We start from the raw sequence: 26,382 nt of genomic DNA, 5'->3' as shown, positions 1-26,382 counted from the left end.
GCAGGCCGACAAAGTGTAGCCTGCTAATAATTCAAAGGAAAAAGAAGAACGCGACACAATGAACAAAGAGTAACAATGTAGGACTTCCAAGAAGGAGAGAGAGCAAAGTTTTTCCTCAATAAACAAAGCTTTCGCCGTTGTCGTTGTCCTTGTGGGTACTGTCTGTGTTTGTTTGTTATTATCAACCGACGGCGACGGCGTGTGTAGCTCGAACTCGCCGGCAGCCTGTCAGGCATAGTACCCCAATGGAGGAGTACTGCTAGACGAGTATGGCTCAGTCCGGATCACGCCCACTTCTAACGGTGGAACTTTGCATACTGAACCGACCCACACCCTCCGGTGGAAATTAGTCATTTTGGGGCCTGAAGTGTTTAATGCCAATTACCCAACCCTTGGACTCAGGGGTCAAGACAGAATAGCAATATAAGGAGGGAGGACCATCCTGTTCTCAACTCCTTCCTTGGAATCTTCCCTGGCCAGCTGTCATCTCTCAAAGCAAAACTGTAAAAGCAAAGACGTCTCTCCGGCAACAGTGACCCTGGTCAGCTGTTGCATGTTGAAGAATGACTGCTAAAATATTAAACCAGCAGACAAAACAACACAGAGTGTGCACTGGCAGAGAGGGGTCCGGTTCGAGGAGATTTACATTTTCCAACAAGAGCCTCCCGCTTTAACAGCCATGTTTGTTGTACCATTAACAGCATTAATTCTACCTGTAGCTTTCAGATTCTACAATATAAACACGGGCATACACTAAATGGCGGAATATTAATGAACACATTTGTCTACATGAAAACAATTGCTTGATGGATGAGCCATCAGCAGGGCTGTAGGAAGTGAAAACCAAATAATCTCTACAGAACAAAAAATCAAAGACATTTTAAGGCTCATGTTGTCAACGACCGAAGTGTGTCATGTTCTGCTCTTTGACCTCTAGGTCATCATAATGAAGCCATTCACAACACTGAAGGGCCCTCTCTCATTGTCCCTTTCCTCACCTTGGGCTCCACCCACTTTCTGTCATCGAAGACTTCAAGTGAAGCCCCCATTCCCTGACACCAGAGGGGCTGTAACCCGTCCTGTCCACGCCAAGGCTACTCTCTCTCTCTCCCCGTCAGAGGCATAGGCCCCTATGCTCCTGCGGACCCCGGAAGAAATAGGGTTATGATCCACCCACGCACCGCCCGGAGCAACGCTCTTCTATGAAGGGCCCTATTGTGGCCCTGGCCAGGGTTAGAGGGACCCCGGAACTGCAACCTTTTCCAATAGCCCCCTCCCCCCACTTCCATCAACCAGCTTCACCCTTCATCACCCAGGCCAGGGTGGGGGTCAGAAGCTCAGGGCAGAGTGAGCCCTGAGGAATGCCATTAAAGTCGTGCCCGCGAGAGCAAGTGAGATGTTTCTGATGTTCTCAAGAAGGGCTTTATGAGTCAGTGGGAGTTTGGATCGACTGACCTCTGAGCAGTTGGTCAGTCGGGGGAGCTCCTCTTTTCATTCTTGTTCCTTTTTCCAGTTGTAACTGGCGTAAGAATGTACGCCCGCGCATCCCTTCTCCCTCTGCATATTCCTGTTTGAAATTAATGGTGTGTCACTCTTCTATACGCAGGGATGGATCACAATGTCCCCGGTAATAAATGTTCACCACTGAATCCCTCAATGCCATTACTAATCATAGCTATCAGACATCAATCTTATTTAATAAATAAAAGTGTCGCTTTCTTCAGTACATTCCAGCTTTTCCGTCTGATTCCTTTTTTGGTACATCTGCTTGTGTGGTAAAGTAAATGTACTGAGCAAAAGACCACAGAGGCAGCACAGGTTCTGTTTCAGACTTGTGGGTTTGGCTTGTCTTTCTCTCTGGACTCTTGGTTGGCCTTCCAAGAAACCTCCCAAAACCTTGAGAAAATAAATCAACGTTGCATGTACCATGATGAACCCACGCATGCTGGAGAGCTGCTGCACTTGCGTCTTCAAGCTCCTGGACGAAGGGGTAATGGAGCTGGTTCTGAGTGGAGGGAGATAAATGAAGAGAAAGAGAGAGACACTGGTATATGGATAGATAAACATGAAAAGGTAACGATAGATATATAGATAGATTTATATGGGTAGGTCGAGGGATAGATAAACAATATTGTATGAACAATAATGAACAATAAGAAAAAAACAAGGTCACAAGGTTGTTTGATGCCATCACGACTTTCAATCAGATGCAGACTTTGTTTGGGAAAAATCTTGAATGAAATGGAAACACAACGTCACAACACATCACACACGTAGGCCTACATATACAAACACCTGGTTATGAAGCATGCATTTCAACTCTGCAATGGGCTTACACAGATACTGTGTGCCTGCTGTATCTCTATCATTGTGCACCCAGCTTACATAGCACGCTTTAGAAGGAATGCTAAATGAAGCTGCACAGCCATCGCTGCACATTAAACCAAGAGAACTCCAGCTGGAGCGCTGTGCTTCCCAGCTGCAGGGCCTTGCTCTTTGGCACTACGGACAACCTCTAGCTGAGCTGACAAATCCTCTGAAGACCAGAGAGTGAAGTCCCCCTAACTGACCCCAACCTAAGGGTAAGCCTGGCAATGAACCAAGGCCTCACAGAGCTGGCACTGAGCCAAGCTAAAGGTTAGCCTGAATTCAACCTAGATCGTGAGTTAGCCTTGCATTGAGCAAAGCTACAAGTTAGCTCTTTGGATTGAGCCAAGCTAAAGTTTAGCTTTGCATTGAGCCGAACAAAAGGTTAGGGAGAAAACATTAAATTCAATTCAATTCAATTTTAATTGCAAAGCACTTAATCACAGGTGCAGTCTCAAAGGTTTTAACTGGCCTTGTATTTATGACATTCATTAACAGTTTACTCAGGCATATGCAGTGAAATACAGTGACATTCACACATAACTATTATTTGGAAATATATATATATTATACAAGATACACATGTCAAATCGGTCATTGCAATGAGAATGAAAGAAACTTCCACACCAGGCGATTTGGTCGTCAAAAAAAGAAAAACTTAAATATTACTCATCAGCAAATTCATGCCATGTCACATGCACACATTCCCAGATGCTTGACTTGGGTCACATGGCCTGCTGGTCTAAGAGGCTCTTTGCAAGGTATAGTGGCCTTCACAACAACAGCTGTTTCTCACAACCATCTGGTCAGCAATTGTTCTGGGGATTTTGTACAAAGAAAATATGCTTTGTTGAAAGCTTTATTGTGAAGATTATTCAAGGGCCCATGACTACCATCATTCAATTTAGACAAATCTATCATGACTATTTAATAGAATAAATCAATTATTGCTAAAATTGCAATTTCTGTACGAAGGAAGCAAAGTCCTTACCAAAGTCTCATTAAACATTACATTATATACGTTGTTACTGCACGACCCAACACAACAATTTATGCAGATACACAGCAGCAGAAGTCATGAACAAAGCTGATTTGCTCATTTTTCAATCCTTGTTGTTCACATTATCTGTTCACTGTCCGCGCTGTTTACGGCGTCTGACGTAAGACAAACATGGCATTGCAATTGTTGATGCTGTGTTTTAACAGATGAGCCAAGTGGCAATGTTATAACACTTAATTTAAAAGGGGATCCTTCGGTGCTCACAGCGACCAGCACCCCCGCAGCCTCGGCCTAACAGCACATCTTTTACTTTCAGCGCTTAGGGTGTCGAGATAAAACTCTGCAACCAGGTCAACATCCACGTTGAGATCTCTGCTTTTAGCACCTGTGGAAGTGACAAAATGTCCCATTTTAGGTGGCAAAGCATTAGCACCCATGGCATCTCCCGTTACATAGGTTGGGGCGTGGGGCCGTAACACATTTTGCTACAACACGCTTTCTCTATTAAAGTTCTTTGATAGATGTTGTCCACCCCTGGCAAGCCCAAGAGCGACCATGACAAAAACTAAAACACAAATAAATATACTCCCACACAGATAACATTAAAAAAAACCGTTTTCCAGATACCATTCTGAAAGTTAATATTTTTAGCAGACACAAACACAGCCTCATGTCCTTTTGACAAGTGGCCAGAGTGGAGCACCAACCCCATGATTAGTGGACCCGAGAGTAGGAGAAAGTGTGACTGTGACTGTTTAAACTCTGTCCGAAGCGGGAGAGGACAGAGCTCTCTGAATCAGAGTTTTTCAAACTATTTTTCAAACAAACGTTCCATTCTCACATAGACTTCTGCTACAGTTGTTTCCGGAACCGCAATAGCGCCACCTCCCTATATGTCGTGCCATTACCAAGCACGAATAGGGATTTCCTTCAGCTCCAAACAGGCAAGCTACCAACAAAATCACTAGCTGAAGTCTATCTTTGAGCCCTGGGTGGTGTGGGTTGAGCCGGGGCGGGCATTGGGGGGGAGGGGCATTGGGGAGAACTACTGCGTGAAATAATTGCGAGGGAAACAATTTCCAGCAGATGTCTGTTTGGACTTGGCTCCGGACTCGTGTCCCTTTTAAATACAGTGATTTGATTGGAAAACAAGCAGCATGACATGGGCTGGCGGCCAGAGGGACAATTCAGCCTGGGAGGGGGGCCCTCTGGGAGGGGGGCCCTCTGTAATGACCCCCAGGGGTCGGTGGGTCAGTGGAGTAAAAGCAGATCAGAGAGGACGCCGGACCTCCGGGGGCCAGGACAGGCCTCATAAATCCAACCCCAGTCTCACAGAAACACATCTTTTATTTTTCTTCTCTTGCTTTGCCATCAGAAATGAAACACTATCACAGCCGCCGCATTGTGCCCGGGGCCGGCGTGCAAGAGGTCGTAACTCACTGCTGCTGGCAGAGGCGGAGTAAGGACATGGGTCTGGACTGCGGGCAGGAAGGTCGTCCGGTCATGTATTTTAAGTCCCGCCGATCACTGCGTCATGGGAGGATTGTGGGAAGCTGTGCTAGTAAAGCAGCCGTCCATACATACAAATACAAACTCAAGCCTTGACATGGCGACCATCCCCCTTTGGACTTTTACTCTGACTTCATCGGGTGGACGGAGGAGTTTCTTATCTTCTTTGGCAATGAAAGAAAATATATAAATAAATGTGCTTCTCGTGTAGACATTTGTAGTCAGAGTTAAAAAATTAAATATACACAACAGGGCCAGGATTGATAGGAATTCCAGATGTTGATGTATCAGCAGAAAACGATATTACCAACATACATTTGTCACATTATATATATATTCTTTTATAAAACAATTAAGTATAATGTCATCATTAGTTTATAGGCAAAGATAATCAAATCATCATTCAGAGCAGAGGGTTAGGGAGAGACAGGAAATAATGCAGTTAGTTCTGGGGGTTTAGGGTATGAGTGAAGCTTAAAAGACCACATAAAAATAAATCTGTTAACAATTCATCCACAGCAGGCTAAACTGAATACTGTTCGCCCTAGTCTAGTGCGCCCTCTACTGGAGAGATATTAACAGCACTGTCAAGAAGGATTTTTAAATATTTTGTTGTAAAATAGGTTCCGCTGGCTAGGAAATATATAGATATTTGTAGTTGACTTTTGACAGTTAAGTTAGCACTGTCTGGGGGCTAGTTGCGTCACTCTGAGAGATGAGCATTGACAGATTTGGTAGTGACACAGCCTATAACCTATTTGTGAAAAGAGGAGGTAATTCCTCCTCCTGAGTGTACTGACTATTTATGTTGATTGAAATGCTCATTGCAAGCCTCTAATTTATGTCTATACGACTCTTAAGCAGAGATGATACCAACCAAGGTGTATCACATTCAAAAGGGGACTAGGTTACTTTAAGTCGCATCCAGAATTGAGCGCACCAAGAATGCGGCAGCCCTCCTTGTGTACAACCTAGTACATTTACATTTAGCAGACGCTTTTAACCGAAGCGACTTACATCAGTTAATACACACATTGACTGACGGCAGAGTCAACCATGCAAGGCGACAGCCAGCTCGTCAGGAGCAGTTAGGGTTAAGTGTCTTGCTCAAGGACACATCAATACTCAGATAGGAGCTGGGGATCGAACTAGCAACCTTTCGGTTACAAGACAACTGCTCTTCCTCCTGAGCTAAGCCAACCCCCAACCCCCCAACAACCTACCGAAGTCCTCCCATGTGACCCCCCTCTTCCGGGACCTCCACTGGCTCCTTGAAGTAGCTCGCATCAGATTCAAGATCATAGTACTGGCATACAAGGCAGTCGATGGAACTGCCCCTGCCTACCTCCAAGCAAAGGTCGATCAACAAAGTCACAACTCTTCTCTGTTTTGGGACCTCAGTGGTTGAACGAGCTCCCTGCTGATGTCAGGATCGCAGAGTCGCTCACCAGCTTCCGCAAAAGACTCAAAACTCACCTGTTCAGAGTTCACCTCGACACTGCATTGCTACCAAGCCCCTTCCGGCCACCATTGTATGCTCTACGTCCTGGCACTTAATGTACGCACTTATTGTACGCACTTAATCTACATTGCACTTATTCATAGTTCTTAATTGCATAGCATCTGCAGTAGCTGCTATCATTGCTTTACACGGGGAATGGGTTAGCCTAGCGATTGTTAGTACTTGCACTTGGTTCGATGAACATCTTTACCGTACTGACAGCGATATATTGTTTCACTTCTTATGACAAATGTACTTATTGTAAGTCGCTTTGGATAAAAGTGTCTGCTAAATGCCCTAAATGTAAATGTAAATGCAAGTTCACTTCGCCCCCCAAAACATCACATCTCAGACTTGTCTCTCTTTGGCCTGGAGACCAATGTGAATTGGTCTCTTCGAGACAAGCTCTCCTCTTCAGCCCCTATTTGCCTCAATGACAATGCACCTCGTCCCTCTGCACCAACCCCCCTCGTCCTTTAGGTACCATTACTCTCCATTCCTAGAATAATCTCTATCTTCCGCTCACCCCAATCATATACCTATCCTCACCCTCTCCTAACCATAAACTCTCCCTTCCCCTTTACCTTACCATAACCTTTCCCTCTCCCTACTATCCATAACCTTTCCCTTCCCCTACTAACCATAACCTTCCCTCCTCTCCTAACCATAACCTCTCCCTTCCCCCTTTCCTAACCATAACCTTTCCCTCCCCCTCTCCTAACCATAACCTCTCCCTTCCCCCTTTCCTAACCATAACCTCTCCCTTCCCCCTTTCCTAACCATAACCTTTCCCGCCCCCTCTCCTAACCATAACCTCTCCCTTCCCCCTTTCCTTACCATAACCTGTTCCTCCCCCTCTCCTAACCATAACCTTTCCCTTCCCCCTTTCCTTACCATAACCTGTCCCTCCCCCTTTCCTAACCATAACCTCTCCTTTCCTTGAAGTGCTTATCCTCCTTACATTTTTTACATTTCTTAAAATAAATAATTTAAGAGTATGTTTTTTGGTTACGTATTTATCTCTGGTTGCGTATTTTGCAAAAGTTACATGTTTATTCGAGTTGCTTGTGCCCGTGCCCTTCTCCTCTTTCGCCACTAGATAGCGTCAGGGGGGCATCCTTTATCCCTAACCCTAAACCCCCGCGCTGCTGGTATGAAATGCTTGCCCAGCTTTCACTACACAGCAGCAGGAGTTGGTTGGGCTTGAACGGCCGAGACAGATTGTACACAACCCAAACCCTGTCTGGCCTCATGTGGTATGAGACCGAAACCCATTACCTGGAAGACAATAGGATAGGGGAGAGGACTAACAAACCAACTCCAAAACTCCAGAAACCAGAAATGGTGGAAGGTTGGGCTTGGGGCTAGCAACCCCAAATCCCAAAGTCTTGGAAAGGAAGGCTCTTCAGCGTCCCAAGCTAAAGAAAAAATGACGACGCACATGGAAAACTGCAAGGAGACAGTGCGTCCGAAGCTTCTTCTGACCCCTAGATGACCCACCACCATAGCAACATGGAACGTGAGGACCATGTATGCAGGAGGAAAGACAGCAGTGATAAAGGAGGAGATGAGGAGGTACAATCTATCTCTCCTTGGTCTGGGTGAAACCAGATGGCTTCAGACAGGGCAGGTCAAGCTGGCGAGCGGAGAGTCCATACTGTACTCCGGGCACCCAGATGACTCTGCACCACATACAGAGGGAGTAGCATTCATGCTTTCCAAAGAAGCACAGAGGGCCCTTATCAGCTGGGAACCCATCAACTCAAGGATCATCACAGCCAGATTCCATACTACACACAAGAAAATAAACCTCCAGGTAGTACAATGCTACGCCCCCACCAACGATGCAGCCGATGAAACCAAGGATGACTTTTACAACCGACTATACTCCAGGCCAAGAAAGAAAAGGAGATAATAATCCTGATGGGAGCCATGAATGCCAAGATAGGAGGAAACAACAATGACTATGAACTGGTAATGGGAAGACATCAACGAAAATGGAGAAAGATTTGCAGCGGCTTGTGCAGACAACAACTTGGTCATCAATGGGTCCATTTTCCCACACATGGACATCCATAAAGCAAATTGAGTTTCTGCTGAACACAGAAAATCTGATTGACCACATCTGCATTAGCCAAAGGTTTAGGCATTCATTGCTGGATGTCAGAGTTAGAAGAGGAGCTGATGCTGGATCTGACCATCACCTGGTTACAGCAAGGATCCAGCTGAAACTGAAACGCATGAAACCCAGACAAGGAAGAGTCAAATTCAATGTACAGCAATTTCAGCAGTAGGGCCGAGCTCTTCGAGTAGCCAACGACGTGCGTCGCGACGTAGGTCGCATTGGTCACTGTGTTGGTCGCTCGTCTGGCTGCCGTTTTCTCGTCTGGCTGCCGTTTTGGTCGCTGGCTGGCTCGGTCGCTCAAAGTCTATGGGCGGTCCTAAATCAGTTAATTTGCATTTTATTTTATATCTTATATATAGCCTATATATTTGTTTTGTTAAATTTCATTGAGCCTAATAAAGTATATTATGCACAAAGTTCTTTGTTATAGAGCGATATACTTTAATATAAGAGCAATAGTTTGAAATCAATGCTACAGTGGCGCAAGCTGTGGTAGGCTACAAGTGGTAGTGACGCTAAGTTATTGATCCTGAAGGCCGGTGTTCTATTCTCTCCACGGACTGATTCATTTTTGCTCTTTTAGTCAAACTTATTGACGCAATCGGCCTCTTTCATTTAACATTTTTGTATGATTTAGTACGATGGTATGGTATGATAATTCATAGGCGTAGCGGCCATATACATTGGGGGGTACAAGTCCCCCCCAATGTTCAGATATGCCCAAATGTCCCCCCCAATAAATCGCTGGGAATAGGGATATAGCAATTCAATATTTCTATGGGTAGAACACTTAAGGTACGGCCACACCAAACGCGTCACCTGCGTACCACGCGTATAAAATCGGCAATTTTTCCATAGGGAAGCATTGGTGTACGCGCGTATGAGGTGCGTACAGCGTATCATGCGTACCAAGCAACATTTTACTCGCTGTAGGGGCGTATGAGGCGCGTACATATACGCGCGTATATATACGCGCGTACATATACGCGCGTACATGTACGCGAGGAGTTCAAAAAATTGAACTTTTTATGCTCATACGCGCCGCAATAGCCAATCAGCGTTGAGCTTGACCCGACGTCACTGGCAGAGAGTAGTGAGCTTGGACAGAAGCATACGGCCGACATCTTTCTTTATTCTGTGTGGAAATAGTAACATAGTTACGCCATTAAATGCTTTTATGGAAACATTTTTAGCGAGAAATGTGCATTTTACTTTCATAATGTTCGCTCGGTGAATGTGAAGGATGTTTGGTTTGATAGTTATGACGAAGAGGGAACGCTCCGTTCACTTGCATGGACAGAGTCTCTGGTTACTAAAGCAACCTCAACGTCTTGGCGGACTATATATCTGCTGATCAACACTACGAATGCTGGAAACACACCAGACACACCATGTGAAGTTATTTAACCCGATTATTGTTATTTATATCCGAGATTACTTAATCTAACCCGATCTAAACTCTATCACCCAAACACGGCGACGTTTGGGTTTCCTACCTCGGACTCCAGAGCAGCCATGTCCATGGCAGCCACGGCCGGCAACTTTCTTTATTCTGAGTGGAAATAGTAACATAGTTACGCCATTAAATGCGTTTATGGAAACATTTCTAGCGAGAAATGTGCATTTTACTCTCATAATGTTCGCTCGGTGAATGTGAAGGATGTTTGGTTTGATAGTTATGACGAAGAGTGAACGCTCCGTTCACTTGCATGGACAGAGTCTCTGATTGCTAAGCAACCTCAACGTCTTGGCGGACTATTTCTCTGCTGATCAACACTACGAATGCTGGAAACACACCAGACACACCATGTGAAGTTATTTAACCCGATTATTGTTATTTATATCCGAGATTATTTAATCTAACCCGATCTAAACTCTATCACCCAAACACGGCGACGTTTGGGTTTCCTACCTCGGACTCCAGAGCAGCCATGTCCATGGCAGCCACGGCCGGCAACTTTCTTTATTCTGAGTGGAAATAGTAACATAGTTACGCCATTAAATGCGTTTATGGAAACATTTCTAGCGAGAAATGTGCATTTTACTCTCATAATGTTCGCTCGGTGAATGTGAAAGATGTTTGGTTTGATAGTTATGACGAAGAGTGAACGCTCCGTTCACTTGCATGGACAGAGTCTCTGATTGCTAAGCAACCTCAACGTCTTGGCGGACTATTTCTCTGCTGATCAACACTACGAATGCTGGAAACACACCAGACACACCATGTGAAGTTATTTAACCCGATTATTGTTATTTATATCCGAGATTATTTAATCTAACCCGATCCAAGCTCTATCATCCATCCAAACACGGCGGCGTTTGGGTTTCCTTCCTCGGACTCCTTCATCCTCGGACTCCTTAAATGGTCAGATACGCGCGTATCTGACCATTTTTTACACAAAATGGTCATGCAACATTTTCGCTGCGTTACGCACGTACATGGTACGCGAGGTACGCGCTTGGTGTGTTCGCACCTTTAGGCTTTCCCTGAAGTACACTCCGTTCCCTGAACGCATCTCTGCACACAGTGCGCGCCGCACACCCTAAATAACTCAATCCGATTCTATCTACAGCTCTTACAGCCAATGAGAATATGGCTGTTCGGGCTAGCTAGCCAATGGGATAGATCCATGATTTGATTCGTCCCCGCACGTGCGGCTCGGTGACGGTGACTTGTGTCACTCGATTGCATTGAACTGTCTTGTTTACATGACCACGGAATCAAAAACATCAACAACAGCAAATTAGTGGCATGTTACGATCGAAAACACAGGTAAGTTATGAAGCTTTTGATAGTGTCTCTCAAATTTCGTGGGTTTTTGTCGCTTCTCTAGCGAGCAGCATCATTAGCTATGTGTTACCTATCCCAGACAGCAAAAGAGCGTTGAATCAACGGTGAATCAACCTCCGCATTTTCAACCAAAACATGTTGAATCAGCGTTGAGACCGGGCGTCGATTCAACGTCAGTTTGCTCATACTGTTCCAGGTCGATTCAACGTTGAATGGAAGGCGACCGACGACGGTGCGTCGACCCCTTTTCAACCTTTATTCAACTAGTGATTATGGTCGAATTTAGGTCGATTCAACGGCAGTTTGCTCATACTGTTCCAGGTCGATTCAACGTTGAATGGAAGGCGACCGACGACGGTGCGTCGACCCCTTTTCAACCTTTATTCAACTAGTGATTATGGTCGAATTTTGGTCGATTCAACGGCAATTTGCTCACTGTTCCAGGTCGATTCAACGTTGAATGGAAGGCGACCGACGACGGTGCGTCGATCCCTTTTCAACCTTTATTCAACTAGTGATTATGGTAGAATTTTGGTCGATGTTGGTTCTTCACTCACCGATTTATTTAAAGGACATCATGATATGACTCTACAATTAAATTAGGATTTTAGGGCTACTGAAACTCCTTCAAGGCTCTAATGAATATATGAATACACAGAACATAGGCTATTGTTGTCAAACATATTGTAGCGGCGGCCAAGAAACGCACAGTCAGGCTTTATTTAACTGTAGTTCTGCGCCCCGTACACCCCTCGACGCAGACTACTTTTATTAAAATCCTCTCACATAGAGCACCCAACAAACAAACATGACACAACAACGGTGGCGACCATAATGAACAACAGAACGTGATAACCGAACACGAACAACCCAAACCCAATTAACCCTACTTATTCTAACGAATATAATTATTATTTACACACACACATTCATTCATGGTCGAGGATCCTGCGGCGCCTGAAAATAAATAGAGGAATATTAACATAAGCGGTAAAGGCTACAAAATGAGTCCAGCAATACGACAAATGAGGTTTGTTTCAAACTACGCCATGCGTCCGTGACTTGCATTGTATGGAGCCAGTTTCCTGCCATAATTCAAACCTGAAAAAAAATGTTTCAAAGGCTTGTAAGTCTGGGTTTGAAAACTCAACACCTTGTAAAAAAGGTTTTGCAACACTGAAAAAAGAGATTATAACCTGAGAAAAATTCAAACAACTGTAAAAATGATTTGGTGTTCTATTTTATCTCCATCATTTTCATCAACAATTGTATTATTTTTTTCTCACAAACATGTTTTCAAAGTTCAAACAATATCACCAGCGCCTTTGCGGAGTTTCAAATCTGGCACTGTTCTGACAATGAACATCTTGCAATGTATTTTTTTCAGAAGTGACTTTTCAGCACTGACTTTTCAGAGATTTTACCACACAGGCGCAAGCTTTGAGTCACGTGAATATTGGCAGTGTTCTGTCGCGCATTTGTTTTGAAACTCCTGACAGTCAAAAAAGTCTGAAGAAAAAAAAACGTTCCTGGGGGCGGGACCATTTAGCTCTAAACCTATTGGTTGCTCTCGGCTGACGTACATTCCAATCACATTCTTGTCATCGGCAGAGCACTGTCAATCACGCACAGCCCGGTGAACGGCACATGTACATCCTTCGTCCCTCCCCATGCGGGTGTTGGCGCGGATGGGGGGAGTCTGGGCGGTGGACTGCGACGGTATGATAGTTGTCTGACCGCTTGGAATGTACTGACGTACATTCCAATCACATTCTTGTCATTGGCAGAGCACTGTCAATCACGCACAGGCCGGTGAACGGCACATGTTATTGGAATGTACAGTGCCAGATTTGAAACTCTGCAAATGTGCTGGTGATATTGTTTGAACTTTGAAAACATGTTTGTGATAAAAAGAAAAACTTTGAAAATGTGTTGGTGAAAATGATGAAGAAGATAAAATAGAACACAAAATCATGTTTACAGATGTTTGAATTTTAGTTTGAATTTTTTTCAGGTTATAATCTCTTTTGTCAGTGTTGCAAAACCTTTTTTTTTTTACAAGGTGTTGAGTTTTCAAACCCAGACTTACAAGTCTTCTAAACTTTTTTTTTCAGGTTGGAATTATGGCAGGAAACTGGCTCCATAGCATTGCGCTCTCGAAATGCATTTTGGGTCCGTCCGTTAAGACCTGCGACCAGAGTCGACCAGAGTCGCACTCGCGACGCTCATCCTTCGAAGGACGCATTGTGTGTGGAACAAGCGTACATAGGCCTACCTGATCGCGTTCATTTGTTCGCCTCCCTCCACCTCCCTCTCTCTCCGGTGCATATTTAAGCCACTTCTTCAGTGTCCCTGAAAAAACAATATGGGTGGTCCCTGGCAGCTGTTTTTGGAGTGCAGCTGAAAGAAACAAACAAACAAACCCGGTCAAGAATTACCAACATGGCGACGGTAAGCTGTAACATGGCCATGGCCATTTTTTGCATAGTGCACCAGGCAAAAAGTCAGCAATTTGTTTCCTAACCACAGACCCTTAACGCTGGTGCGCAGTGCAGTGGTTTCACTGTCCTCTCAGTCTCATTTTACTGCACTATGGGTTGCCACATCGACTCCATCCCAGTTAATTCTTTGATTACAGAATGCATGCATGCAGGGTTAAATTGGTAGGCTACGGGACGACGCTGAAGTTGGCATCCGATTCGCAGCATCCGATTCGGCAGCTGGTCCACTTTAAATCGGTCCTGATTGAAAACCACTACACCTAGACTCTTCAAATCTGGACAAAATTTTCACAGTGAGGCTATACATTATATAAAACATAGTTACAGATTTGTGAAACCTTTTTTCTATTTGTGAAAATGCAATACAGGCTCATTTTAATGCTTTTTAGGGGTCCAGACTGCATTAGAACGGGTCCTGATTGAAAACCACTACACCTAGACTCTTCAAATCTGGACTAAATGATCACAGTGAGGCTATACATTATGTAAAACATAGTTTCAGATTTGTGAGCCTTTACCCTATTTGTGAAAATGCAATAAAGGTATTTTATATAAAGAAAAAGTTCAATAACAGAAGACAAGGAATTAGGATTGGTGAAGAAGAGGGATGGCAACATAATGGTCTTGGTCTGGAAAAAGCACACATTTTCTGCTGACATCCCCAAGGAGCTCAACCTCAAGATCATCTACCAACGTATGGACCTGAAAACAGCCTATTCGAGAGGAGGGGCAGGGATATGTGAAATGGGATTCCTTGTACCCAAATCGTCTGTAGATGATGAAGACTGAACCAGAGGATAGCACAATGTTTTGGACCAGTCCAATATCCTGTCCTACTGCTATGCAGTTGTTCCCAGTCTTTGTTGACAGGCAGAAATCTGTTGTTACTACCTTTCTGTACTGTTTGGCAGTACTGAATTGCAGAGGCAAAGGACCATCCTGGTGCATTTCGTACAAAAGGGGCTGCTTACTTGGAGGTGGAGTAACAGTTTGAGGCACCTCTGACAGTCTCTTGACTACCTGTTGTAATGGTAGTTGAGGCTTTCGCAACATTTTTTTACTTTTCCAAGGAAGTTTTCATAAGGAAATGCAGAGACACGGTCAAGGGCACCAAACTGTTTGTACACATCAGCTAGATGTATCACCTGATGAACTGTAAATACAATTTCTCCTTGACCATATAAATCTCCAAAGCTTTTAACAAATGCTGTTAGGACTCGATTGGCAAAATCAATCATGGGTGCAGAGAGGTTGGGGCTGAGTAATAAGAACACACCCACGGAAAACAACAGGAAGTTCTCAAAAATCTCTTCTGGTAGATTGTGCTTTAGGACCACAGGTCCACTGTAAATCATGAACTGCCTTAGTTCTGTAGCCTTCCATCTTTCGATCTCTGTCAGCTCTCGTGGTTTTCGGGCAAATTCAGATGGAATATGGGGACGGAGAGCAATCAGTTTAGATGATATAGCTGAGATGACATTAGATGGCTGTCTTATGGCCAGGTTTTTGCCCTTCATCCAGAAAAGAATGAGTTTTTTTGTTACACCCAAACAGCAGAGGTGCATGTAATCAATGGGAAACTGGGTTACCATCTGAACAATGCCAGTAAGGGGACTAGGTCGCAGGTGGTGATCTGTGTCTGACATTAAAGCAAAGTCTTCGTCTGATCTAAGCCTGGCATTTATTTCAGGATATGTCATTTTATTTTGCCACACGCCAACTTGATTGCACTTGTACCACCCAGAGTACCCATTGTGGGACTTCATCTGTTTCACAAAAGCACGTGCTGGAGCATCACAAATGAAGGAGCACACCATCACCTTTAGAGGTTTACCTCTGAAGGTCAATCCATTCCTCAGTAGCTGGGTAAGGTCATTGACAAATTCTTTGAGGTAGTCATACACACTAGATGGTTTTCCAGTTCCACAAAACAAACCAATAATAAAAGTTTTTTTTGTGTAATCACAATCAAGCATCGCAAGAATTGGCCAAAAGTGAACTTTTGAACTCTTAAAAATGGGTAAACCGTCGATGTTGAATTGTAACCGAATTGTCTGAAGGCAGCTTGGCAAATGGATTGAATTCAATTTTGATAAAATTCCCTTAGCCAATCCAAAATGGTGATATTCACCACCACCTAATGCATGCACAGCTATTTTCTTTTGTGTGCCAAGAAGTGTCCTGGCATCTTTAGGCAGCTCAGAGTGGTGTACTCTCAATATTGATAGAAGAGCGGTAACTGCAACAAGAGTAATGCCAAAAGTTGATGCCCATTGCTTTAGTTTAGCTTGTAAACTCATTTCCTCAGGCTCACTTTCATCAGAGCTGGATAATCCACTAAAATCCTCTCTTTCACTGGCATCACTGTCTGTAGTGTTTTGGTCAGGACTGTTCTCGAATTCTGAAGTTGTCCCACACAGTGCTAGATCTGGTAAGCTAGGGGGGGGCATTTTCAGCCTGATTAACTGTACTTAAATGTAATTGCTGCAAAATCTCGTTCTCTGTCTCCCTTGCGTTGGACAAGACTCGCCTCCTTTTACTCCAATAAGAGGCCATCTCTGTGTGTATCGGATACAATTATGAAATGCAAGTTTGATACCTTTTCTGCCGTGAGCTTTGAATGGTCTTCAGTGTCCCATAAATATGCAAATGAAGAAGAAAAAAAACACAAAGTTAGTTTTGATGGCATAGTGTGACAACAATGAATCGTTGCATTTAACCCTTTCACATGCAAGTGAAGAATCCCACTTCTAATAATGTATAGCCTATTAAGGACCTATTTCAGGATAAATATACAAATACATTCACTTTGAAGTGTATAAGGTCCTACAGGCAGCTGTGATAAAACTAAGATATACTATTTATGAGATGGCTTGCAGTGTGCTTATCTGACAGGATTAAAACTGCATTCTGTGTGAATGTGTATTTGAATGTTAACATTTAATAACATGTCGTTTTTAGTTATGTAATCATTTGAAAGTCTCTTCAAGTTGAAAAAGAACATGTTGAAAAAGAACAACATTTTGGCCACACCTGGCATACTAGTAAATCAACTGTGATCAGATTGGTTAAAAAAATAGAGGCTGCGTGTGATTTCAGTTCCGGTTCAATGCATTTGTAATGAGGGGGCGCACTTCTGTGCAGTGTGCACATTAGTCGTCGTTGCCAGAAGGCTGCACCCGACAGCCAAGGGATTTACATGTGGCATAGCAAGGTAAGCAGCAGAATTGTTTCCAAATTAAGCGTAATTTAGAAATGGAGTTGTTGAGTATTATGGTTTCATGAAAGCAAGGACAGCACTCGGTTGCTTTCGAAACTTTGAATCGCCAACAACGGACGTTTCGGGCCGCGCGCCCTTCAGCGTATTATGGCTTCTTCACGGCCATTACACGCTGAAAAAGGGAAACGTCCGTTGTTGGCGATTAAAAGTTTTGAATGCAACAGTGCTGTCCTTTCTTTCAGGAAATAATATTACGATACGTTGGATTCAGCACGCAGTTAAGTTATATAAAGAAGTCTAGTTAGTGTGAGCGCGTTACTGCATGTATTCGATTTTTTTTCTTGCCCTTGTGGAGGCTTGGGTGAAGGGGGTCATTAATATTTGGTTTTATTTAGTATTATGGTACAATATGTAGCTGGGCCGACATGTCCACGGGTCGATTTCCCGTAGTAAATTGATCATTTTTAATGATTTGGATTTCCCCACGACGGTTTCGCGGGATTCAGCTGCTAGTCAGGGACGCAGCGCGTGACCGTGACAACGTTATTTCTTGGGAAATGGGACTAAAACGAATATAATGGATGACATTCATAGTATTATTGGTATAAAAATTCCATTACTTGTAGTACAGCAAACGAACAATTTTGTAAACATGAAATCGTTAATAATTTATCAATGTCCTTCTAGAACCTGTCATGAACTTTGATAATCAAATCAAACGATGTCTCGAGCGCAATAGATGTCTCTGATTTAACAGACATTTAGCTGCTATTCTTTGGCAATTTGACATTTTAAGTTGACCATATGAGCAATGTTGTTTCTTAATGTTACTCGTATATGAACGTAGTCTAATATAAACATAGACTACGTTAATGTGAAGTAAATATACACAGCTGTGATAACCGCAATAACTTATCCTGGCATAGCAGTAGCCATAAGCAATTTGGCACAGAGTTTAGCTGAATGTCATTGATGATAAAGCTAACGTTAGTTAGTATATCTAGTTAGTCATCTATGAACGAATATGGTCGAACTAAAGTTGCTAACAGACCGACAGTCAAACATGATCGCTATTCGTGTTATTCTACTTACCAAGAGTTGTATATAATATGAAATAATTAATAGGTTATTGCTGTAAATGTCAGTACGACCGTAGTTGCCAACTACATCAACGGAAGATGAGCATCTTCCCTGGGGAGGCTCGTGCGCCTGGTTCGGGAGCAGTGTATAGCTCGAGCAGTCAACTGCTCTTCAACCTGGCGCTCGAGGCTCCCCAGAAACTGGAACGTCAAGGTTAATGTTCGTTTTACCTTATTTGTGTATTTTGCTTGGGTGCCATTTTTATGTTTTTGCCAGGATCAATTCATGTACCCGTCATTTCAAGGTTATTTTCCCTCACAAAAGCTAGAACTTGTTTGGGCAATTTAGTTGTGCAGTACATTATACATTGTAAAAAGCCTGTAGTAAGAGAGAAAATAAAAGACATGATTATGTGTACTGTGGTCAAGACACCCAAGTGGTTTGACATATTTGGTGTAACTGATGTTTTTCTTTTACTCTTGCAACTTTCCCTTTTAGTCTCTGAAGCAGTGTCTCACACTCGAGTCCTGACCGAGGGCCTTGAAACTGGCATGCCTGTTCAAAACATCTCCAGGACAACAAGGTTATTTTGTGTTGACGTGTATTGAATTCTTAAGGGCAAAGGTTACTCTTAACAGGCAAATTCTGTAGAAACTCCATAAAAAGAAATATTAACTCACTAGACCATTCATGAAACATCAGTAAGCTGCAGTTTGCATAGCCGGTCAGTAATATTTTAGTTCTTGCAATTGCGACTGCTTGTAAAAAAAAAAAATGCAATGATGCCACCAACAATAACCAATACAATGTTGTGCCAGATAACCTCAAATATAATTAGCCTACTTCCTATTTGTGCAAACCCATCAGATACCTTTGAAAAAAACAAAAGTGCAAAGATGCTTAGTCTGAAATTAGTTCCCTTACCGTTTAATTTGGAGGAAGTGAAACAATCACAGGCTTGTGTTATCTGTAGGGTCTCCGTTGTTGTCAACTGCTTCTCGGAGAGCTGGATGGAGAGGGTTTGCAGCGTCTGTATTCCAATTGGTTGTCAGGGTTTTTGCATTGGAAATGCATCAGTGAACAAATCGCCTGCTTGTGCCATCCTTAAGGTCTTCGTTGTCAACTTCTTGTTGGAGAGCTGGATGTAGAGGTTTTGCGACGTCTGTATTCAGATTAGGGCTGCACGATATGGGCAAAATATGATATCCCGATATTTTTTGGCTGACTGGCGATATACGATATATATCTCAATATTTTCTATAGAGTGGGATAGATGGCTTTGTCGCATTGTCCTGCGTACTACGGTGAGGGTTTCAGTGCGCCCTAACTTTAATCCCCCGCCCCCTCCCTTCTCCGTTCCATTTGGGAACATGTTTGGTTTAATTTCGCTTGTTTCGTATATTTTAATTAATTAAGGGCGCCTCCAGAGGGCGCCCCCAACACATTGGATCGGCCCTCCGCTTTTGGGCCGCATTATCATCTAGAACGTGTATTAACTTTTGATAGTCTAACGTGGTCCATTATCCCTTACTTGTTGCAAGACACAGTAGTCTACACATACATCTATACATAAGGTTTCTGAGAACAGCAGGACAAGTTGGCACATCAACATTCACAAACGGAAGGCTTGCGCTACTCCATCTAGGCACTTTGAGTTGTAGCCTCATACCATAATTGAATGCCGCTTCTTTTGTAGCAAGAAGCAGCAAGTGTTATTTTCACAGAAGATGAACACATACCAAATTTTCTGATAAGCATATTAGCTTGTGCATACATCATACGATACTGCCTGCAAATTTCACGGTCATTAGACTGGTCGTCAGTTATGTAATGTTATACGTTTTTAGCCTCATTACATATGTTAAGGACTGTGCCAGGAAAGGAGAAATCAGTAGTTATCAGTTTCTTATCTGCCTTACTTCATGAGCATCAGCTGTATGTGGCCTTAGTGCCTAGATTTAATATGACAACCGCCACTGTTGCTTGGACAGGCGGGTAGACGTAAACTGGCAGATAAATCTTGTGTGTTATGATTTCTCTCATTCATTTCTTATGTTTGCATTTGTGTCTTGCAGAAGATGAAGGAGAATGCGTGCAGTGGGCTGAATGGAGAATTCGTGAATCAAAGGCAACACCATCAAATGCATTATGAAATTAAGCACTATCAGGTTGTCAAGGCTGTAGCTCAGCGGGTACATGGTCCTGGATACCAGATTTTTTTTTTTTTAAAACTATTTATATATGGAATCTGAATGCACTCTCCAAGAAATGCTGCAGTTCTTTGTGCCACAAGAGGCCAAGAAGCTCTACTACAAGAAGTTGAGGCAGAAGATGAAGATTATTACAAATTATCCAAGTCAGTTCCGACCAAGTAATTTGATTGGACAAGAGGCATTCCAGTGCTGATATAGAGTATAACAGCACTGGGTCTTTTAACTATCCACGTATCGCTCCGCTTTACGGGTGTTCTCATAACCGTTAATGTTATTAACAATCTTTTTGTAGCTTAGATTGCAGCTAACTTTGCACAGCAAATATGAACATGTTTCCAGGAATAACATTGGAGTTGAATTAAGAATGGTCGCCAGAAGAGGAACAAGGGAACCTAATGTAATGCTAATGTGTTTGTGTTGCTTGGCAACAGTTCAGTCCAGTTGCGGATCTATTTGTGTTGGCGGAGCCAAATAAATCATTAATGAACCAAAGAAATCTGATCATAATATGTTGTTAATTAGTATTGTTAACTAATGATTGGTGCTTGTAGAACTGTTGGATAAAAGCAATATCACTCAGGAGTGAGTGCTGTTGTACTACGGCTGGGATTCGGTCGTAGGTATGAGGCCGTTGGCCGAGTACCGAAGAGAATCACAGCCGTGCTGATATTCAGTACAACAGCACTCCCTCTCGTGTGATATTGCTTAATTATTCTGTTCCAAAATTCCATAAAAAGTCTGATTACTAAGAAATATTGATGTATAGTTACTTTAGTCAGTTTCAAGTTTTTGTTTTAACACGGGGGTACCAACAATGTGTATGATGTATGACTACCTGAAAGCATTTGTCGATGACCTCACCCAGCTGCTGAGAGAACCTTCAGAGGTAAACCTCTAAGGTGTGCTCCTTTTATAAGCGATGCTCCAGCATGTGCTTTTCTCCAAAACAGTGTGCTATCCTCTGGTTCAGTCTTTATCATCTACAGTTGATTTAGGTACAAAAAAAGGCAAAGCCCATTTCACATATCCCATCGATTAAATACACCTCTGCTGTTTGGGTCTAAATTTTGCCATCACTATTTCTTGTTACGGAGATGAAGACAACTACTTGCCTCTTTCATGCATCTGCTTTGTCCACATCTATGTTTGGGGAATGTAATTTGAAGCCATTCCGTAAGTGTTTGCTATGCCTCATTGTTTATTTTACTGCATACTACATTGGCACACTTGGGATTTATATTTTTACTTTATTCAATTTCTTCCCTTCTACAATGCGGCAGCATAATCATTGCTACAGATTTTTTTCCCCCACTTTATTCTGTTTTTTGGGCATTTCCTACCAGTGCAAAGATGTTTAAATTAGTCACTGAAAGCAGTGTTCTGAAATGATATCAAAAATAGTTGTGGCCTGAATATGTAAGCATGGCCTTCACATATTTTTTGTAAAGCTGTACATGTCTTTAAAGATAGAGGACACATTTACATTTCTCAGTGCAAATGGTTTTTTGAATACGTTTCTGAAAGTAGTGCTTTGAGATGTTTGAGATAACAAACATTTAATGTGTTGGAAATATTTTTGGTCGCTGTGTCATAATTCAGCTTAATATTTAATACATTGTTTCTTATGGCATATTAACGAGAAAATGTCAAACTGGGACTGAATGTTGAAAAGGTTGCTGACCCCTGGTTACTGTATTCCCTCTCCCGCTCCATTACATGTATGTTCGTTTATTTCAAGTTAACTTGTTTTTCTGTGTTATTACAACCTTGCAACACATTTCCATTAATGTAGTTTGTTTATTCCTTAACAGTTTTCAAAAAACACAATCAAATGGGTACTAAAACCTTAATCTTTGTCAAGCCAAACTCTTGAGTAATTATTTCAAAGAATAGGGGCGTGGAAATCAATGAGGTAAGTGGGCTTTGGGGCTTATCTTATGACTAACTTTGGATCTGAACTAATGTGAATCGTGAGTAGATCTCATGGTGTTTACATCGCTTTACTAGGATTTCTAAATTGCAGCTTCTGTGTTTTAACCCCTCTCAAATGCTACTGTTGTAATGGGGTTTTCTTAACCAGTGATCTTTATTGCATTTGTGAAAGCTGTTTGTGTGAGCTTGCTAAAAGTATATAGGCCAGTTTTCCTGCCAGAAATAGTTGTAGCTGCAACATTCAATGGCCATACCTGCAGATTATCTACAAGGATAAGCATTAATTGATCTCATTACAAAATGACAATCGAACTATCAGGAAAATTGCTAATATTCGTTACAACCTCAATTCAACGCCATTTCGACGTGAGGTAAATTACGTTGAAAATTAGCACGAAAATCATCGTTGAAACAACATAGTATTTTCGACATTCTCCGACCGTCGAGATAACGACTATCCACCAGGTTGATTCAACGGTGAATTTTAGTCGTCCGACGGAAACCGACTATTTTAACCAACAATCAACCCGTTTTCGACGCCCCATTGCTGTCTGGGATGTAATAAGCCAGCTAGATGACGTGCGGTCCGGCACCGCGGTGAAGTTAGTTTTAGGTTGGATATTCGACGGATATTCAGTCCAGTTCCAGCCGCAACTTCACGGAGATTTGCCCGGCAATAGCTGCAGGAGAACGGTTAGCACACCTCGCAGAGCCTCGCGGTGAATCGCTGGAAACTGCAGACATGATGCAAACGGCGCGCTTTTTGGCGCGAGTCGCTTTTTTATCATACATTTTGGGGAGCTGTGTGGTTCGTGCAGATCCGAAGAGTTTTTCTTTTGGGGGGGGGGGGGGGGGGGGTCGATCGGTGCTCGCGTACAGGTGTCAATATTCCGTAATCTGATTGACTGAGACCCCCGTGCCTTCGAGGTAAAGAAAAGTGATTCCGGAAATGATTTTGTTAGGGGACCAATCACAGCCCTTGCCATCGCGTCAAAATATTGGATGCGCATGCGCACAGTAGAGCTTGGCTCGGGCTCAGAAAATCAAGCCCGACCCCGAGCCCGTGCACGTTCTGTCCGAGCCCGGCCCGACCCGACACATTAACTGTAATTAGGAGCCCTAGCCCGATTTCAACCCGACAATTATTTTAACATGTGTAGCGGTATCGTAATTCACTGTGTATGTTGTATGGTGCGTGCCCCCTTTAAGGGAAAGGGGCGTGGGACCCACCTGGGTGTTACGACGCATGTCTTAAGGAACGCACCTCTGGCTGTGCGGGTTCTGTGTTTTGGGAAATAAATCCTTCTCGGGTTTTTCACCGGCAATCAAGTCTCCGTCTCCATTCCATTGCGATCTCCTACATTGGTGACCCTGACAGTTTCCGGACGTTTTACCGGATTACTGTTCTATGCGCTGGACGCGCAGATCGGAGGACGCGCAGATCGGAGATTGGGCTATGGAGTTGGATTCGGCGGAAGGTTCCGTGGCTGCTGCTCCGGTGATGGCAGTCTCCCTGAAGCTCCCGGAGTTTTGGGAACGGCAGCCGCGGGTCTGGTTCGCGCAAGCGGAGGCGCAGTTCGCGCTGAAGGGGATTACTGCGGATGAAACTAAGTTTTATTATGTAGTCTCCGCGCTTGGTGGCTCGACGGCGGCCAGAGCGATGTATATTCTCGAGGACCCCCCGGCCCGTGGGAAGTATACATTGCTAAAGGAGTTCCTGATGGAGACGTTCTGTTTGTCGGAGGCTGAACGGGGCGAGCAGCTTCTGGCATTGAATGGCCTCGGGGACTCCAAACCATCGGAGCTCATGGATCACATGCTCAATCTCCTGGGGAGTAATAGGCCTTGTTTTTTGTTTCGGGCTTTATTCATGCAGCAGCTGCCAGTGCGTGTCAGGGCAGCTCTAGCCAACAGCGACACCACAGACTTTCGGGCTCTAGCTAGGGAGGCGGATCGTTTTTTCGCCGCCGGGCGCGAGCGCTGCACGGCCGTATTGGCTCACACCACTGGCGACCTGGAGATGACGGACACCATCGCTGTGGCCGCGGCAACACGACGACAGCCACAGCAGTCTGCAGGCCTGTGCTATTTCCACGCCCTGTATGGACCCAAAGCTAGGAGGTGCCGCCCCCCGTGCAGTTTTGTGGCATCGGGAAATGCACGGGCCGGCACTCGCTAGCTGCCGTGTGTGTCGGCCGTTCTGGGGGTCTGTTGTTCATCACGGACACAGGCTCTGGGCGACGGTTCCTGTGTGACACGGGGGCCCAGGTGAGCGTTCTGCCCGCGTCGCGCATTGACAGAATAGGGGGCGGCCACGGCCCCGCCCTGGAGGCCGCCAACGGCAGCCCCATCCGCACCTTTGGAACTAGGACTGTGTCTTTATGTTTCGGGGGTCAGCGTTTCGGCTGGGATTTTGTCACCGCGGAGGTGTCCACACCCCTCCTCGGCGCCGATTTCCTCTGCGCCAATGGCCTTTTGGTGGATGTGATGAACCGGCGCTTGATAAGCGCTGAGACTTTTAGCTCCCTGGCATGTGAGCTCAGTGGCTCGGGCACGACGAAGCTGTCGGGCGCACTCTCACCCTCCGATGTGTTTTCCCCCCTCCTCGCGGAATTCCCGGAGCTTACGGAGCCCACGTTCTCAGCTGCCGCCACCAAGCACGGAGTGGAACATCACATCGCGACCACTGGCCCGCCGGTATACGCCAGGGCCCGGCGCCTCGACTCTGCTAAGCTCGCCGTTGCTAGGTCTGAGTTTGACACCCTGGAGCGTCTTGGAATTGTCCGGCGATCGGACAGCCCCTGGGCTTCCCCGCTCCACATCGTCTCGAAGCCTGGCGGTGGGTGGCGTCCATGTGGGGATTACCGCCGGCTCAATGACATTACGGTGCCCGACCGCTATCCGATTCCCCACATCCAGGACTTTTCTGCCCGCCTGGCCCGGGCGGTAGTGTTCTCCAAGGTGGACCTCGTTCGGGGCTATCACCAGGTGCCCGTCCAGCCGCAGGACGTCCCGAAGACGGCGGTGATCACTCCGTTTGGACTATTTGAGTTTTTACGGATGCCGTTCGGCCTGAAGAACGCAGCCCAGGCCTTTCAGCGCCTGATGGACACCGTGCTGCGGGACCTGCCATTCCTGTTCGTTTACCTGGATGACATTCTGATCGCCAGCGCCTCCACGGCCGAGCACATGAAGCATCTGCGAACACTCTTCGAGCGGCTCAGCCAGCATGGCCTGATTGTCAATCCAGCCAAGTGCCAATTCGGCCGGATCGCCATTGACTTCCTGGGCCACCGCATCACCAAGGAGGGAGCTGTTCCCCTGCCCTCGAAGGTGGCTGCAATGGCGGACTTCCAGCGCCCTCTTACAGTTCGAGCCCTGCAGGAGTTTTTGGGGATGGTGAACTTTTATCACCGTTTTGTTCCCCGTGCGGCCCGGCTCATGCGGCCCCTGTATGAGGCACTCAAGGGTAAGACCACGAAGCATATTATTGACTGGACCGCTGAGAGAGAGGCGGCCTTTGGGGACACTAAACGGGCATTGGCCGAGGCGACTATGCTGGCGCATCCTTTGCCTGCGGCGCTGATTGCCCTGACCACCGACGCTTCGGACTATGCTGTTGGTGCCGTGCATGCGCAGTTGGTGAACGGCGTCTGGCAGCCGCTGGCATTCTTCAGCCGGTGTGGTAGAATTTAATGAGTATATTCTATGGTAAACCATGATTATTATTATGTCTTATATATATATAATGGTAGAAGACACATGATACCTGCAGAGCCTGAATTCAGAACAGATGGTGGGACACATGAGCAGGTTGACCTCAGCCTTCAGCCCTATGATTATTTTGACTACAGAGTTAATGCATGCTGGCCTCAGACTGGTGTCCAAAATCACTTTTGTTGATAATATTCTGAGACTGATGATTGATGAAGATTGACGTGGGCGGAAACCCCCACTGGGACAAAGAAATTATTGTATGTATGCGTGTATAAAGGAGAAGCTGGGACCGGTGTTCGGACAGTGACTCTTGAGACCTACTCGGCTGTTATCGTTGTTTTTCTTCACGATAAAGTCTTTTGTCAATTCTTGCTCCGGACCCCTCGATTTCTTTTACACTCTCTCTCTTAAATTAGTCTAAGTGTT

The 26,382-nt window shown here is 44.6% G+C and overlaps 2 long non-coding RNA genes across 3 annotated transcripts; one reads left to right on the top strand and one right to left on the bottom strand.

The window, feature by feature from the left end:
• Positions 1–12,010: 12,010 nt before the first annotated feature.
• LOC132448556 (uncharacterized) lies at positions 12,011–13,696 on the bottom strand. The gene is made up of 2 exons (XR_009523387.1): positions 13,569–13,696; positions 12,011–12,250 (listed from the first exon to the last, which is right to left on the bottom strand). It is a non-coding gene; the product is annotated as an uncharacterized LOC132448556 (long non-coding RNA).
• Positions 13,697–16,863: 3,167 nt separating this feature from the next.
• Positions 16,864–21,060, top strand: LOC132448555 (uncharacterized). 2 transcript variants are annotated; one of them, XR_009523386.1, is made up of 4 exons: positions 16,864–17,008; positions 18,593–18,677; positions 20,170–20,920; positions 20,958–21,060. It is a non-coding gene; the product is annotated as an uncharacterized LOC132448555 (long non-coding RNA). The 2 variants fall into 2 exon arrangements; XR_009523385.1 differs by having other exon boundaries at positions 16,870–17,008; positions 20,170–21,060.
• The last annotated feature ends 5,322 nt before the right edge of the window (positions 21,061–26,382 follow it).

This window comes from Gadus macrocephalus, chromosome 20 (genome assembly GCF_031168955.1).
Source record: "Gadus macrocephalus chromosome 20, ASM3116895v1".
NCBI classification, from domain to species: Eukaryota; Metazoa; Chordata; class Actinopteri; order Gadiformes; family Gadidae; genus Gadus; species Gadus macrocephalus.
Note: the sequence above shows the minus strand (reverse complement) of the source record. Positions and strands in the feature narration are given on the sequence as shown.